Raw genomic sequence first — 14,136 nt, 5'->3', positions numbered from 1 at the left:
TATTTTCCATTTACTTCTACTGGTAGTCCTTGCTTAATGACTATAATGGTGACTAGAATTTCTGTCCCTAAGCAAAGCAGTCATCACGTGACTATACTGATTAGCAATCGCGGTCCCAGTAGTGCCCTGCTGCACTCACTTCCACTTCAGCTCTCCTACCCACATATCTGCCCCCATCTCTACCCTTTTGGCTGCCCTCCACCCCTCTGCCACCTCCAGCTGCCCCCTTGCAGTCTTCTTCTTTCTGCTGCTGAGGAGTGCACAGCCCAGGCAGTTACTGACCTTTCACAAGGCCTCTGTGAGGTATCATGGATGCATCACAAAGGCCTCATGAAGCATTGTGGAGGCCTTGCAGAGGCCTTACAAGATATTGTGGTCATGAAGTTTTGCAAAGGGCCAGCAACTGCCTTGGTTGGGTATGCCTCATCAGCAGCATAAGGTAGAAGGCAGTAATGGTCAGCTGGGGGTGGCAGGGGTAGGTGGCAGTAGAATGCAGGGTGGCCAAAAATGGGGGGGGGAGTTAGGTGGGCAAAGTTGAAGTACACATTGAGACCGTGAATGTGGGTTGCCAGCTTGTTTTTTTCCCCAAACATGATCCTCACAGATTTCTCTTTAGCAAGATGACAGGAATAGTGAGACAAAATCTCTAGCAAGTGAACAATTCTCAATAGCCCTTTGAGAACTGAGCAGCATATAAATTGCAGAAACAAAGTTTAGAACCACTATCTTTTAGGGTATGATAGGGTGGAGATGTCTTGAGTCTTCTTCTCACATGTACCAGCAAGGAGATGGTATTCTGTACTTATTATGAGAAATCTGCAGTTGGCTGTTTACACAATGGCTGCCTGAATCTTTATCTCTCCCAGAACTTATTTTTTCCTGGAGCATATTTTCAATGAGAAAGTTTGTTTGTTTGTTTGTTTTCTTGGCTTTTCCTGTTTTACTTATATATTGCAATGTTAACATAGCTATTTAGGTTGCACCTGGGTCCTTGCTGTTCTATAATAAACATAATCCTGGAAAATTACAAAATCAATAAAAATAAAATAGTCAACTAGTCTCTTCATTCTGATTGGCCTATGACTTCCCTTGTTAATACACGTCAACAACAAATGTCAGTCTTTGTGTGGTTTTTCGTTTCTAATGAAGTGTGACGATAAATGAAACTTTCTTCTATGCCATGTGTATGTGTAATATGAATGAAATCAGAGTATCTCTCCTCTAACTCTGTCCCAATTGACCTAGTTATGTTTTCTTGTAAGATGCTTTTGTATCTTTGGTTAAGAAACACTACAAATAAATTCATCTAAATTGCTACCTACTTGCTCTTGTGATATGACCTTGTTCTAGCTCAAATATCCTACATTAATATACCTTTATTTTACAACAGAATCACAACGTTAACTTAAAATGAAGCTTACTTTTACAAATCTTAGTTGCATGCCTAAAAGTAGTACCGCCTTGTTTTCAATATAACTCTGTTGGATATAGAAATATAAATCACACTAAAGGAAGTAACAACAAGTAAAAAGGAGGTCAAAGTAAGGGGGAAAAGGGGGAAAAATCACCTTGGTTATTTTGTTCTCAAGCCCGGCCTCGACATCACTGCAAACTTATGCATTTTTAAAAGACTGCAGGCATTCAAATGACTGTCACTCATGCAAATAATCACTTACTTACACTGTATGAGTTTGGTTTGGATAAAGCAAATTACCATTTGAAAATAACTTGAAAAACACTCTGGGCAAAAAGCTTGCTTTATGAATCTAAGTTTGGCCCTGATATTTCTTAACCTTTTTCTCTCCATTTCTATTCAGCTTGCTTTTACTAGAGTAACACAGACTAAATTAATAAACTGCATTCAATTGCCATAGGTGCATTCAACATTTATTTAACAGAAGATCTTATTAGAAAAATAAATAGCGGCAACTGTAACTAAAAAACTGAAACTAAAATGCATAACTTTATGCATGGATTGCTCTGTTAGTGTTTATTACAAGCAGTAAATAGTTTGTGTTTATATATATATATATATATATATATATATATATATATATATATATATATATATATATATTAACAATACAATATATAAAATACATCAGAAAGTATGCCACAATTAATTTTCAAACTTAATGAATGAAAGCTTGTGCAAAATATATGTTTAAGAAATTAAATTTGTTTTTTGAAACACAGTATTCAGAGTATTGTACAATGCCTATATTTAGAAAAAACCAAAAACAACTGGTGTGTATTCAACCAGGCCAATCTCTATGTACTTTCTTTTTATATATTCTGCATATATAAATATCAACAATTCTCTAATGTAGCTGCTAAAAACCCTTATCTTTTTGTATAGTCTTCAAAATTATATAAGAATATATAACAAATGAACTCACCATACTTCCAACATAGTCATTCCCAAACTAGTAACTAGTACATTAAAATATGACTAAGTCAGATTATTGGGTCAACAAACCAAATATTTGTTTATGCATTCTTCCACTAAGATGGATGTCCTATTATTCAAATAAATTGTCTGGATAGTTTACTATAATAGTAGAAAGCATACATAAAAAAACAGCACAAAGAAAGGTTTTAAAAACAGTAAATATATAAAAACAGTATGCAAATTATACAAGATCTGGAATATAACAAATGACTCATTTTTAAAGCCTATAATAATAAAAATATTGCTGCAAGTATCAGAGAAGACATGAAAGTAGTTGGCAGGGGAAGATGTGGGCATATTGATAAAAGATGGGTTTTTCCTTCTCCAGGGATCCCCTACTGTTTCACAGGATGGGGTGCATGGGAAAAAATGACCTCAAAATACAGATAGATGTTGAGTGGGAGGCGTGAAGTAATCCTTAAGGTTGTGCAGTTCTCCCTTCCACTAGCATTCCACAAAGGAACTGTTCAGTGTCATTAGATAAGGTATTAATTAAATAATATGACATTCCTAACACTGTGTCCTTGTATCTCCTGATTCTGGAAAGGTCTTTCCCCTCATATTCTGTTGGAAGTGATTTTTCAACTCTGGATCTGAAAAGTCTGTCTGCTAGGCCTCCAATTCTCACCTCACATTCATTCATTCATTCATTCATTCATTCTCTCTCTCTCACACACACACACACACATATATACATGAGCAACATTGGCAAAGTAGGAATACATACATACATACATACATGCATACATACCTATGATACTATGTCTTTTGAGAAATCAATGTTATGCAAAGGACCAAAAGATCTCAAGAATTAGTAAGCAAAAAAAATTAAACGTATGCAATGATAGGGGAAAAAAAGAAATATGACCAAACTTAATTTACATACATCGTTCAGTGTAACTTTTAATACTTTTTGATCTCTGTAACCTATCTTTGCTTCCATAAACTGCTCACGTCTCTCTTTTTAAGAATCCTACCAACTCTATTCAACCAATTGTCTAGTTCATTTCCTTCTTCTCCCTTAATTCACTCTTCTTTCATATATTCCTTCTATATTTCTTCTCTCTATATATGACCAATCTGCCTCATTGCATTTTTTTTTAATTAGTCAACCAATGAATCAACTTTTATTGCCACCCAGTCATTCCTGGCCTTATTTCCTCCTTCCCTGTACATTTCTCAAGTAATCCTTTCCAAATCCATTCAATTCCCGTTATAGTTCTCCTTTTATATCCCACTTTCAGCTACAAGTAACTAAGTAAACAAAAGCAGCTTTTATAAGCAACCAACTTTGCTTGTTTTGATATTCATTCTCAGAATAGATCATCTAATACCTGTTACTTTTCTACCAGCATTTGAACCTTTTAAAATTTCTGCATCCATTTGTCCATTCTTTGTAAATATATTTTCTACCGAGATAAACAAATTCTTTTACTTACTCGATTTGTCCTTGATATATTGTTTTTAACCCATTGCATTATTATATGTAGCCTATTTAACATCCAATATTCAAATTCTCAGCTAACAACATGACATTTGTGCTCAAAAATACATATACATTCATGTATCTAATCAACGTATCTCAATATCACCATAAGCTTTCCTTAAACATTTGGCTATACATACATTAAACAATGAAGGGTCATTTTATAACCTTCTTTTAGTCTCTCATCAATGTAAACATTTAGTAAGCATTCCATTTATATCCATGCATGCTTTACTTTCTCCATTTATCATTCATACAGTATTCAGCAAACAACATTCTTCACACAAACTTTCCATAAATTAAGCCTATTCACTTACCATATGCTTTCTCTAAATCAATATATATATATATATATATATATAAACATGTCTTTTAATACATTTTCTCCCCACAGAGAACTTGTAATTTTTCTTCTAGCTGCCTTTCTATTTTCGCTCTAATTTCTTTCCTTTTTCTCCATCTCTATGACTGCTCGCTTACAAATTGCCCTGGCTTGATACTTTTTGTGCTGTCTAGAGTTTCTCAGCTCTGTCTCAAAAAATATTTTGACATGAAATATATTCCTTTGGTTACCATGATCATGATAACGATGAAATGTAGTGCAGTAATATATGACCCAAGATAGAGAAGATAGTAGAAAGGTACTAACCTGCTCACATCTGGGAACTTTATTGGAAAGTAAAGGACCTGGCATTTTGGCCTGATTAGCTTTTCCAGATGTTTAGGCCTGTGATCAGGAATCAACTTCATAAATTTCCCAATTGATGTTAGAAAGGACTCCATATTGTAGGTGGAGTTGAACACCACAAGGTCAGCAACCAAACTAATAAAAGAGGGAGAAAATGATCAACAATCAATAATACATAAATTAGTTTGGTGTAAAGCTGCTCTTTCACTGGGAATAAGATAGATCCCTCAATCTGGGCCCATTCCCTAAAGACTGTCATATTACGAAGTCTGGTTTCCCACTGCCGGTGAGACTGGGAAACCAGGATTCCTTAGAGACACCAGGTTTTTTCCTTCCTCCAAGTGATTTTGCTGTACACACAGGTGATGTGTAATTCCCAGCAGCCAGAATTTGCTTTCAAAATACATTAATCACTTGACAGAGATGGCATATTACAGCTTCATCTTGTCCATGTTTCTTATGGTAAAGTGCAAATATTATGTCATGAAAGCTTTCATTAATTCTTGCATGGAAGGATTAATGAAAGAATACAAATGTGTTTCCCCTCTTCTGTGCAAGATGCTCTGGTTAGTCCATACCTAATATGTTCAGAATATCACATATATTTCTTGTCTATATGGAGTTCACTGTATCAACTTGTGACTTCAAACAAGGGACATGATTTCAATTTGAGGATTCTCAAATGCAACTTTCCTAAGAAACAGTGTGAATTTACAGCAATCATAAATATCTCCAAGCTGAACAAAAATATATTTATATATATTTACTACTTCAATATCTATGGATCTTTACATGAATTACTAACAAATTACTGATGGAGGAGGTGATTACTTCTAGTCCTGTACTTCTGCCATTCTTTTCTCCACTTACACATTTCTTCCACATAGAGAGCTTTTAATATGTTGCTTTTAAAATCACAAAATTAGAATGGCTAGATAGCTTAGTGATAAGAGCAGTGCCTATGATGCGGGAGATCAGGGTTCGAATCCCAGCTGGCATCTCCTTAACCTGTAGGGAGTCCTTGGGCAAAGACATTCCTAAAGCTTCATCTGCCTACCACAAATATAAAAGTGACCTGAACTGAAATAGTCATACTGATCTGGACATTGGCCAGGTTAACAGGGTCCAGACCAAATGCTAGGGAACCAGAACAAATTGATATTAAGTGGGCTATTGGAACTAACTATACATGGACAAGAAAAGAGAACCTGGAGTTGATGGAATGCTAGTACAACAGTAGATCTAATGAGAAGGGATATATGAAATGTACTAGCTGTACCCAGCCACGTGTTGCTGTGGCTCAGTCTGGTTAAATGGAAAAGAAAGGAAAGAGAAAGTGCACGTTTGTAATATGTTGTTTTTCAAAAAAAGCATGTTTTTACCTGTCACAGGTGTGACATCTATATAATAGTAGGTATATAAAAACACGTGCATATTCGAATGCAATGTTGTGTCAAAATTTCAAAGCAATCGGTGAAGAACTTTCGGAGATTTAAGATTTTGAACAAACGAACATTTATATTTTTATTTATATAGATGAGGGAACTGTGGATGCCAATAGAAGGAAATATTTACAGCTCAGAGTTGAACTATGGGGTCCCTGGTGCTTTCTTAGCTTGACTGTTTTCTTGCAGATTTTTCATTAACAAACTAGCTAACATCATCAGCACTAGAAGGGAGGGCAGCTTGCTCTCTGTTGATAACAGTGGCTTCCCTGTCAGTGTTGCTGGGAGTGCGGTTTTCCTCTTGGTTGTTCCTTGATTAGATTGTTGTTTACAGTAAACATGAAAATCCAAAAAAGGAACTTATAACCAGCCCTCACACATTATCAAGATTTGGGCACTTTATATCCAACAGGTATTTATGACCATCACAGTTCTGTACGTCATGTGACCACCATTTGCATGCGTTACAGACAGTTTCTGACAAGCAGTCAATGGGGAAGCTGGCAGTAAAACTGCAAGTTGCAGTCACCTGATGAGTTGCTTAACAACCTGCAGTAACCCACCGTGTTAAGACTTACAATGTTGCAAGTCCGTCATGGTCTCGTAATGCCTTGTTTAACAACTGCACTGGAGATGTTGGTCCCAGTTGTCATTTTTAAGTGAGGACTATCTACTGGTATATTTACTAAATTGAGTTGAGCACGATTTTACATCAACTGCTATTTATTTTTAGACACAGTTTTAAGGCAAAGCAAATACATCTATCTCAAAACTGAAATATTTTATATAAAAAAAAAAGAATGGACACTGCAAAAAAAAATTAGCTACATGGGATCATTGCTCATCTTTCAGTTGAGTTGCAAGGCAAAGATACAGATATTATACAGCATATCTAGCCTTAAAATGTTCAATCTACATTTACAATAATTCTCTTAATAAAAATAGGTGAAATAGAGCAAGAAGGTTATTGTGGGAAAAATAGGAGGAGGAAGGGATGTTGGATATGTTTGCTGCTTTGAGTTGTTTGTGAATATAATAAAAGCAGGATATAAATGAATGAATGAATGAATTTTATATTCAAGCAAATTTGGCTTTCCAATTTTAATTTGGGTGTCCAAAACTTTGCCTGATCATAAAGTTTTCCAGTGAAAATGTTATTACTTTATTTCATTAACTTATATTCAAGAAATATGTTTGTTTTAAAGTAACAATATAAAGAATCACAGCGTTTTAAATGTCTGGGTGTTTTATCACTGCACAAATTGTGAATACACAATGAAAGAAATGTAAGGATTTATCTGGTAGATTTACTACCCTCTCCCCCTAAATATCACTGCTGGAGGGTATTTTAATTTCTGTTTGCTTCCTTGAACTATGCTATTTTAATTTCAGTTGTATGCAATAAAAACTATTGTTAAGCCAGTGTTGATTAACTGCCCCTTTGTTAAGTGCTTTCAAAGCAAAAACATCTTGTCTGTATTACAAGGAAGGTACATACTGAAAATTAGTGCAATTTGTTGGGGTACAACATGATTCTCACAATAGAATCTAAGTATGCTTCCCTCTCTATGATCTGATTGTAGAAAGTAGATTCTCCTGATATTTTGATAATATATTGATCCATTCCTCTTTATCTCTGTAATCCCTTGAAAAGGACTAGGATTCTATAAATGTTGAATGAAAGTGACCTAAAAGATAGAATAATTAACCACAAGAGGGTACAAGATATACCTACCATGAAAGAATCTGGTTATATCCATATTGGAAGTCCCTTTCCTGACATTTCTGGACAGGATATGTCAATTGGTTCTCATGGAAGTAAAGGATCTTTTTCAATTTGCCAAGGTCAGGCCGAAGGGCGACCAGTTCAGTCAGGTTAAGCACTGAGCTTGCAAAGAGGATCCTAAGAAACAAGGAAAGTACTGTTTACTGTCTAGAAGCCTGTTCAAAAGTGTCACCCTTCACTCTTTCCCTCCCGCCCGTCTCCCCACAAGAAAAACATAACCTCTATAGGGACACATCAGTGGCTAAGCCTTAATACTGTGTAGCAGCATTCTGGGTTTTGATCTCTTAAAAAAAAACAGCTAAGGATTCGAGTAGAGAAGCACTGAATCTCATTGGTTTTCTCAGCTCAGTTACAGAGAGATGCAAAATGAAAAAAAAAATAATAATAATGAAAGTAAAGAGCTGGATGGGTTTTATTGAAAAACGCAAGAAAAGCTATGTCTGAAGGACAAACAGAACAAAGATAAGGCTGACTGGGGAATACTTTGCTTGCAGTTTCATTACACTTCACTTTTTCATGCAACCAACTACTAAAATTCAATATACAAGCAAGCGTGGCACATGTTCGTGTTATAACATAAAACCTTTTGATTTATGCAATAACTACTGTGGTTTTTATTTTTTTTATTTTTTTGTGTTCAGGTTTCCTTTCCCCCCTTTTTTTATTAAATATCCTGCACAGCTCCCATCTATTATTATGAGATTATAAATAATAGGAAAGACAGTTCATAACCTTTTAAGAGATTCGCAGGGCTGCAAATACCACTAGTAAGGTTAAACTGACTGGTTGCAATAGAGTTTGAAATACATTCAGATATGTAACCTCTTATTTACTAATAGCTGGTTAATGCAACTCTCTCCCAATAAATCCAAGGAATGGATATAATTTTGTTTCAGAGTTGGGCCTAAGCATAAGCAGAGGCAAGCTTTAAAAACATAGCAAAAACAACAGTATCCAATTCACTTTCCGGTGAAAATTAGAACCCAAAAGATTCTTTTCCTGGTTAATATTTAAAAGCTACAATTTGTCTAGCTTTCTTTCCTTTACCAGGATTAGGCACAAAGTGAAATTATATCAACCTTAGTTTCTGGAGAAAGAGCCGTACGCCACTTTCTTCTCCAATCTGTTTTTCTCATTTGGAAGAGAGCTGGAGGATGGCTTTGTATGATGAAGAAATCTAACAATGAATTTCCATCACCTAATGAACTAAATCAAGGATGGAAAACTGCAGTACAACAACACCTCTTTTGCAGCTGACTGAGCCCCAAGCGCTCAATATTTTTGGCTCTGAATTTCGCTTTGCTTTGTTTTTTTTACAGGGTTTTAGAGGGTTTCCAGAGGCAATCTCTGGAAACCAAAAACTCAGATGCAAAATTCCACTGCCCCCAAAACAGAAGAAAGGGACTCAGGCATACCAATTCTAATGATGCTCTTTCAACCACTAGCAAAAATAAAGAAAATGATGATTTTATTATGAAGAAAACAACAGCAAGGTAATTTTATCCTCTCACCCAGTCTACATGGGAGGTAAAGAGACAAAGTGATGTTGAGGATATTAGAAACATGTTAATTTCTGCTGATATTTGAATGTCAATTAAAATGAACGGCTTGTCTCAGCGTAAGAAATTTAATAATAGTGTACGTGTGTATACATATGCACTGAAACAGACATACACCTAAAGCCATGAGAAAGCCCCGTTAGACAATCTTTCACAAACATGACATACTGCAATCACTGCATAAGCTGGATTAATACTTATTACTATGCTACTAGAGAATTAAGCTGTTTTTAGACTACCAAAGAGCTTTAAATTGCAACTTTTGTCTCTGTAAAGGAAACCTATATTTAAATTGTCTGTTAAAGTTAAATTAAAACAGCCACATCATTAATATGTTATCTTACAAAATAAGGGCACAGTAAAATTCTGTTAACATTATTCTTATCCAACCTGATCAATGCTGCAAAATATTAATAATGCAGTGCAGTTCTATATACCATACAACATTAGCAACACACACACACACATTTATTAAATGTGCATCTGCTCTAAATAATAAAGCCAAAACGATGCCCTCTTCTTCACAATGATGTAGTCAGCCACACAGTGCAACTATTATTTGTCTGTAATTGAAACAAACAAGAGTGGTCCAAACTCATATGCAAATGAATGAACTGCTTCAGACTTTTATATTCATTAGGCACATATGTAATACATTAGATACCCATAACCTATATAAGTATTCATCTGTCTTTGGTCTGCAGAAATGTCATCTTTAAAACAGATGGATGTTTATGCAAACTGATTTCCCATTTTGCCAATAGACCAGTAAAGGATGATGAGATACCTAAATATGTATTTTTAGCACTGCTCCTCTCCCTCTGATTCCATGGAGTGACATTGGTTGCATATTTCCCACAATGGGAAATTGCTGGCATTAAGGAATTTGCTTTAAAAAAATCACCTCCTTTATTTTGACCACTAGAATGAATGAAAGCAATAAACTAAGAAGATTCAATACAAACATAAGATTTCCTAGCTAAGTGTTTCTAAACCTAATTTGGCAAAGTCTATGTTTACCAAAGGTCCCATTTAATGTTTGTGAAATCCCTCTACACCATCCTTACTAATGGACACATTAGCTGTTCATAGTTTATGTGGTTATGTAGATTGCAGTCCTATTAGGAGAGAAATACCCTTGCTTACTCCTGGTAGTTACCTCTTCTTGGTTTCGGCTGCATTTAGCTCTTACACCTCTCTGTCTGCCAATTTCTAGTCTGGTGCCTTAACTACTATTGGCTTCTAAGTTCCATTTTGTTAACTGAAATATGTAGATATGTGTTTGTGTGTATACTTGTGTGTTTGTATGCTTGTGCTTAAGTGTGTGTGTGTATATACAATATGTATGTACACACACAAACATATATACATATATACATACACACATATACATATATATATATATATATATATACATACACATACACAAACACTCACATATATATGCACACTCACATATATATGCATAATATATCTCACAGCTAGTATTGTATTATTTGTGTATGACATATAAATGAAAATTCACCTTACTACTAAAGTAATTATATATTAATGTTCAATCAATGAGTTTTTGTACTGCATGAATGTATGTATGAATGTAAAAAACACAAGAAAAAGCCTTTTCATTTATGATTTAATAATAAAGGCCTTTAAAAATTCAAAAATATGCAGTCATAAATGATAATATATTAAAATCCATAATAAAGTAAATAAATAAATAAGGAGTAATTTATTCTTGACATGGCATGTATAAATGTCAAAAAGGTTTAGAAGATATAAACTAGTTTAGAAATCCCACTTTTATATGGAAAGTCATTTGAAATGTTTACAGAAATAATTAAGTCTTACCATTGTAATGTTCTTTATTTTTCAGAACAAGCCACAAGGGTTGTCATCCTTTTCATCTTAATTAGTCCATGTGTTTGTTATATTTGTTATGTACTTCCATAAACATTTACAAACATTAATTGTTATGAAAAAATATGTTTCCTCTCAATGTAATTACTATATGTACATAGTAATATATAACTAATAAATATCTAGGACTGCAAATCATTCATTTATTTTAGAATGTGAACTGAGTTCGTTTCTATCCAAAAAGCAATTTAATACATATTTGATTATATGAAAATGCCTGAATGCTTATTTTGCCAATTTTCTTTATATAAAGAGCCAGAACACGTTCAGCCACTTTCAATGGGCTGGTAATGTTTCGTCCTCTGAACCTTAGAGAAACAGAGGCTGCAAAGACTAAAACAAACATTCCGCACCAGAAACAAACTTGTCTTCCAAATTAGGCTTTTTCTTTTATTGTGATACACATATTCTAGCGCACTTACATTAGGTCATTATTCAGGTAGTGAGGGAATCACATAGGCATCCTGCTTTTCAAGTATATTGGATAACACAAGAAGACTAAGAAGCTCCACTCAATTTTCTCTCATCTTCAGTATTTTTTTTCCCCCAAGGACTGATAGATGAACCACAGTGTAGCTTTCTCTCTTTGTTCCATTATTTCAGGGAAACAATGATTTCCATATACTAAGGGAAGCTGGGTCCATAGAGTAGAGTAGAGTAGAGTAGAGTAGAGTAGAGTAGAGTAGAGTAGAGTAGAGTAGAGTAGGAGTAGAGTAGAGTAGGACTAGAGTAGACTAGAGTAGAGTTTACTTGGCCAAGTGTGCTTAGAGACATAAGAAATTTGTCTCCAGGGCAGACTTTACTTGGCCAAGTGTGCTTAGAGACATAAGAAATTTGTCTCCAGGGCAGAAGCTCTCAATGTACATGTAAAGCAACAGAATCATCACCATCACCATCACCATCATCATCATCATCATCATCACTGTCGTTATCATCATCATCATCTGAATCAGAGGGGGGAGTAAAGAAGGATAAATGATAATACAGCCATACTTCATAGACATTAGATGGCATTGTGAGAATTAGGTGTGCAGCAGATTAATGGTGCAGAAAAAAAACTGTCTTTCTGTCTGGGTTCTTTTGGCATTCAATACCTTATAGCGCCATCCCAAGGAGAGGAGTTGAAACAGTTTAGGTGCCCAGCGTGAGGAGTCTATAGATTAATATATACTGCTCTGCTCCCATCTCTGATATTTGCGTCCATAGACATAAGTGGTTCTAGCATTGAAAGCAGTGCACAGATATATTAAGTATGCACAGCAAATAATTAAAGAAATGCAAGCGTATTGATCGGCAGATATTATTGCTGGTCAAGAAGTTCACAGATACCACGTGTGTAACTGTAAGCAAGTCAATCACCTCTCAAAAACTGATCTCATGACCTTTATGAAGATTGGGCCTCCATGAGGGCAGTGTGACTGACTGCAGCAAGGAATCTTCCTATGAAGAATTAAGCACGCAAAGTTGTGCGCCAGGAGCTGCATTTTGATAATGTGGTGCTTAGGATCACACACAGAAAGGTTTCCTGCAGTAGACCCTGTGTCATACTTGAGGCAACTGGTTCTTTACACATCTCCCCAGAGCGAAGAGCCCGTAATTCATAAGTGAACTAAGCATTTCTTTGCAACACTTGTATAAGACTTCCCAAATTCAGGTGAAACTCCTATGAGGCTTCTTTTTACTTAACTAAACCCCAGCCAAGTATCCTTCACTCGTTACATATCACTCCTCTACCATTCTGGTGGTGTCAACCTGACATTTTTCGCATAAGTAGAAAAACGTCATGGAGCTGCAACATAAAATGTTTTCAAAGTCATCATCCAATCCTGGTTTCATTCAAGACAGTCCACCAAGCCTTCTAACACATTTATCAACAGAAATAAACCAAAAATATTTTTTTTAAAAAAAAATCCACCAAGATTGCTCTCAAGTTTAGAGTACTTCAGAGCATTTGTCAGTGGATGGGTATGAGGGGAAAGTCTGTTTGCTGACAGCTGTCTCCCGGATTAAGAGCTACAATTTAAGGAAGGGCTTTGCTACTAATAGAAATAAAGATTTCTTCTTCCTTCCTCCCCTCCCCTCCTTTAGCAGTCTTCAAAGACCCAAATAAATCAAACATCCCTTTTATGCGTGTACAATTTGCACGTGGAACAGAAACAACAAAAGACTGCCTGAATTCATGCAGCATGCTAAAGTCCCAAAATGATTTGTATGGATCTGGTACCCTGTGCAGTGTGAGAATAAGCCCTGTGATTTGTAAGCCATGCTCATAAACATAGTGTGATGTGCAAAACAAACCAACTATGGTTTATTCCAATAAACCATACCTACAGTCCTTAGATTAATAAAATACAACACTCCATCTCCCACATTTCCTTGATTGTCTTTACTCTCATCGTGATATAAACAGTGATTATATTATATGTACCTGGAAGTATAGCAGAATATAAAGTTAACCCACAGCTTTCATATTTCTGTATCCTTGTAAGAGTGTAGTGATTAAAGATTTCTGACAACCATCCCTATAGAAACTGTGGTATTATGCAAAGAACTGAAAAGTGATAAACCTATTATCATTCCACAGAGTGTTCAGGCAGAATAACTGCACTAAAAGAAATTCTGAGGTTGCATGCAAATAAGATTACAATATTCAATTCAACTGGCATAAAATTGATAAAATCATTATACTCATTAAGAGTGCAGAGTAGCAACTCAGATCTGGTGCTAAATCTATAGTACAGGCTTGATATTGCCTTCCAAGAACTAGTCCAATGTGCTAATTGGATAAGTGTTTTTATATTAT

Source organism: Protobothrops mucrosquamatus, unplaced genomic scaffold, assembly GCF_001527695.2.
Source record: "Protobothrops mucrosquamatus isolate PMUCROS unplaced genomic scaffold, P.Mucros_1.0 scaffold644, whole genome shotgun sequence".
NCBI classification, from domain to species: Eukaryota; Metazoa; Chordata; class Lepidosauria; order Squamata; family Viperidae; genus Protobothrops; species Protobothrops mucrosquamatus.
The sequence above is the reverse complement of the archived record's forward strand: the minus strand, read 5'-3'. Positions refer to the sequence as shown.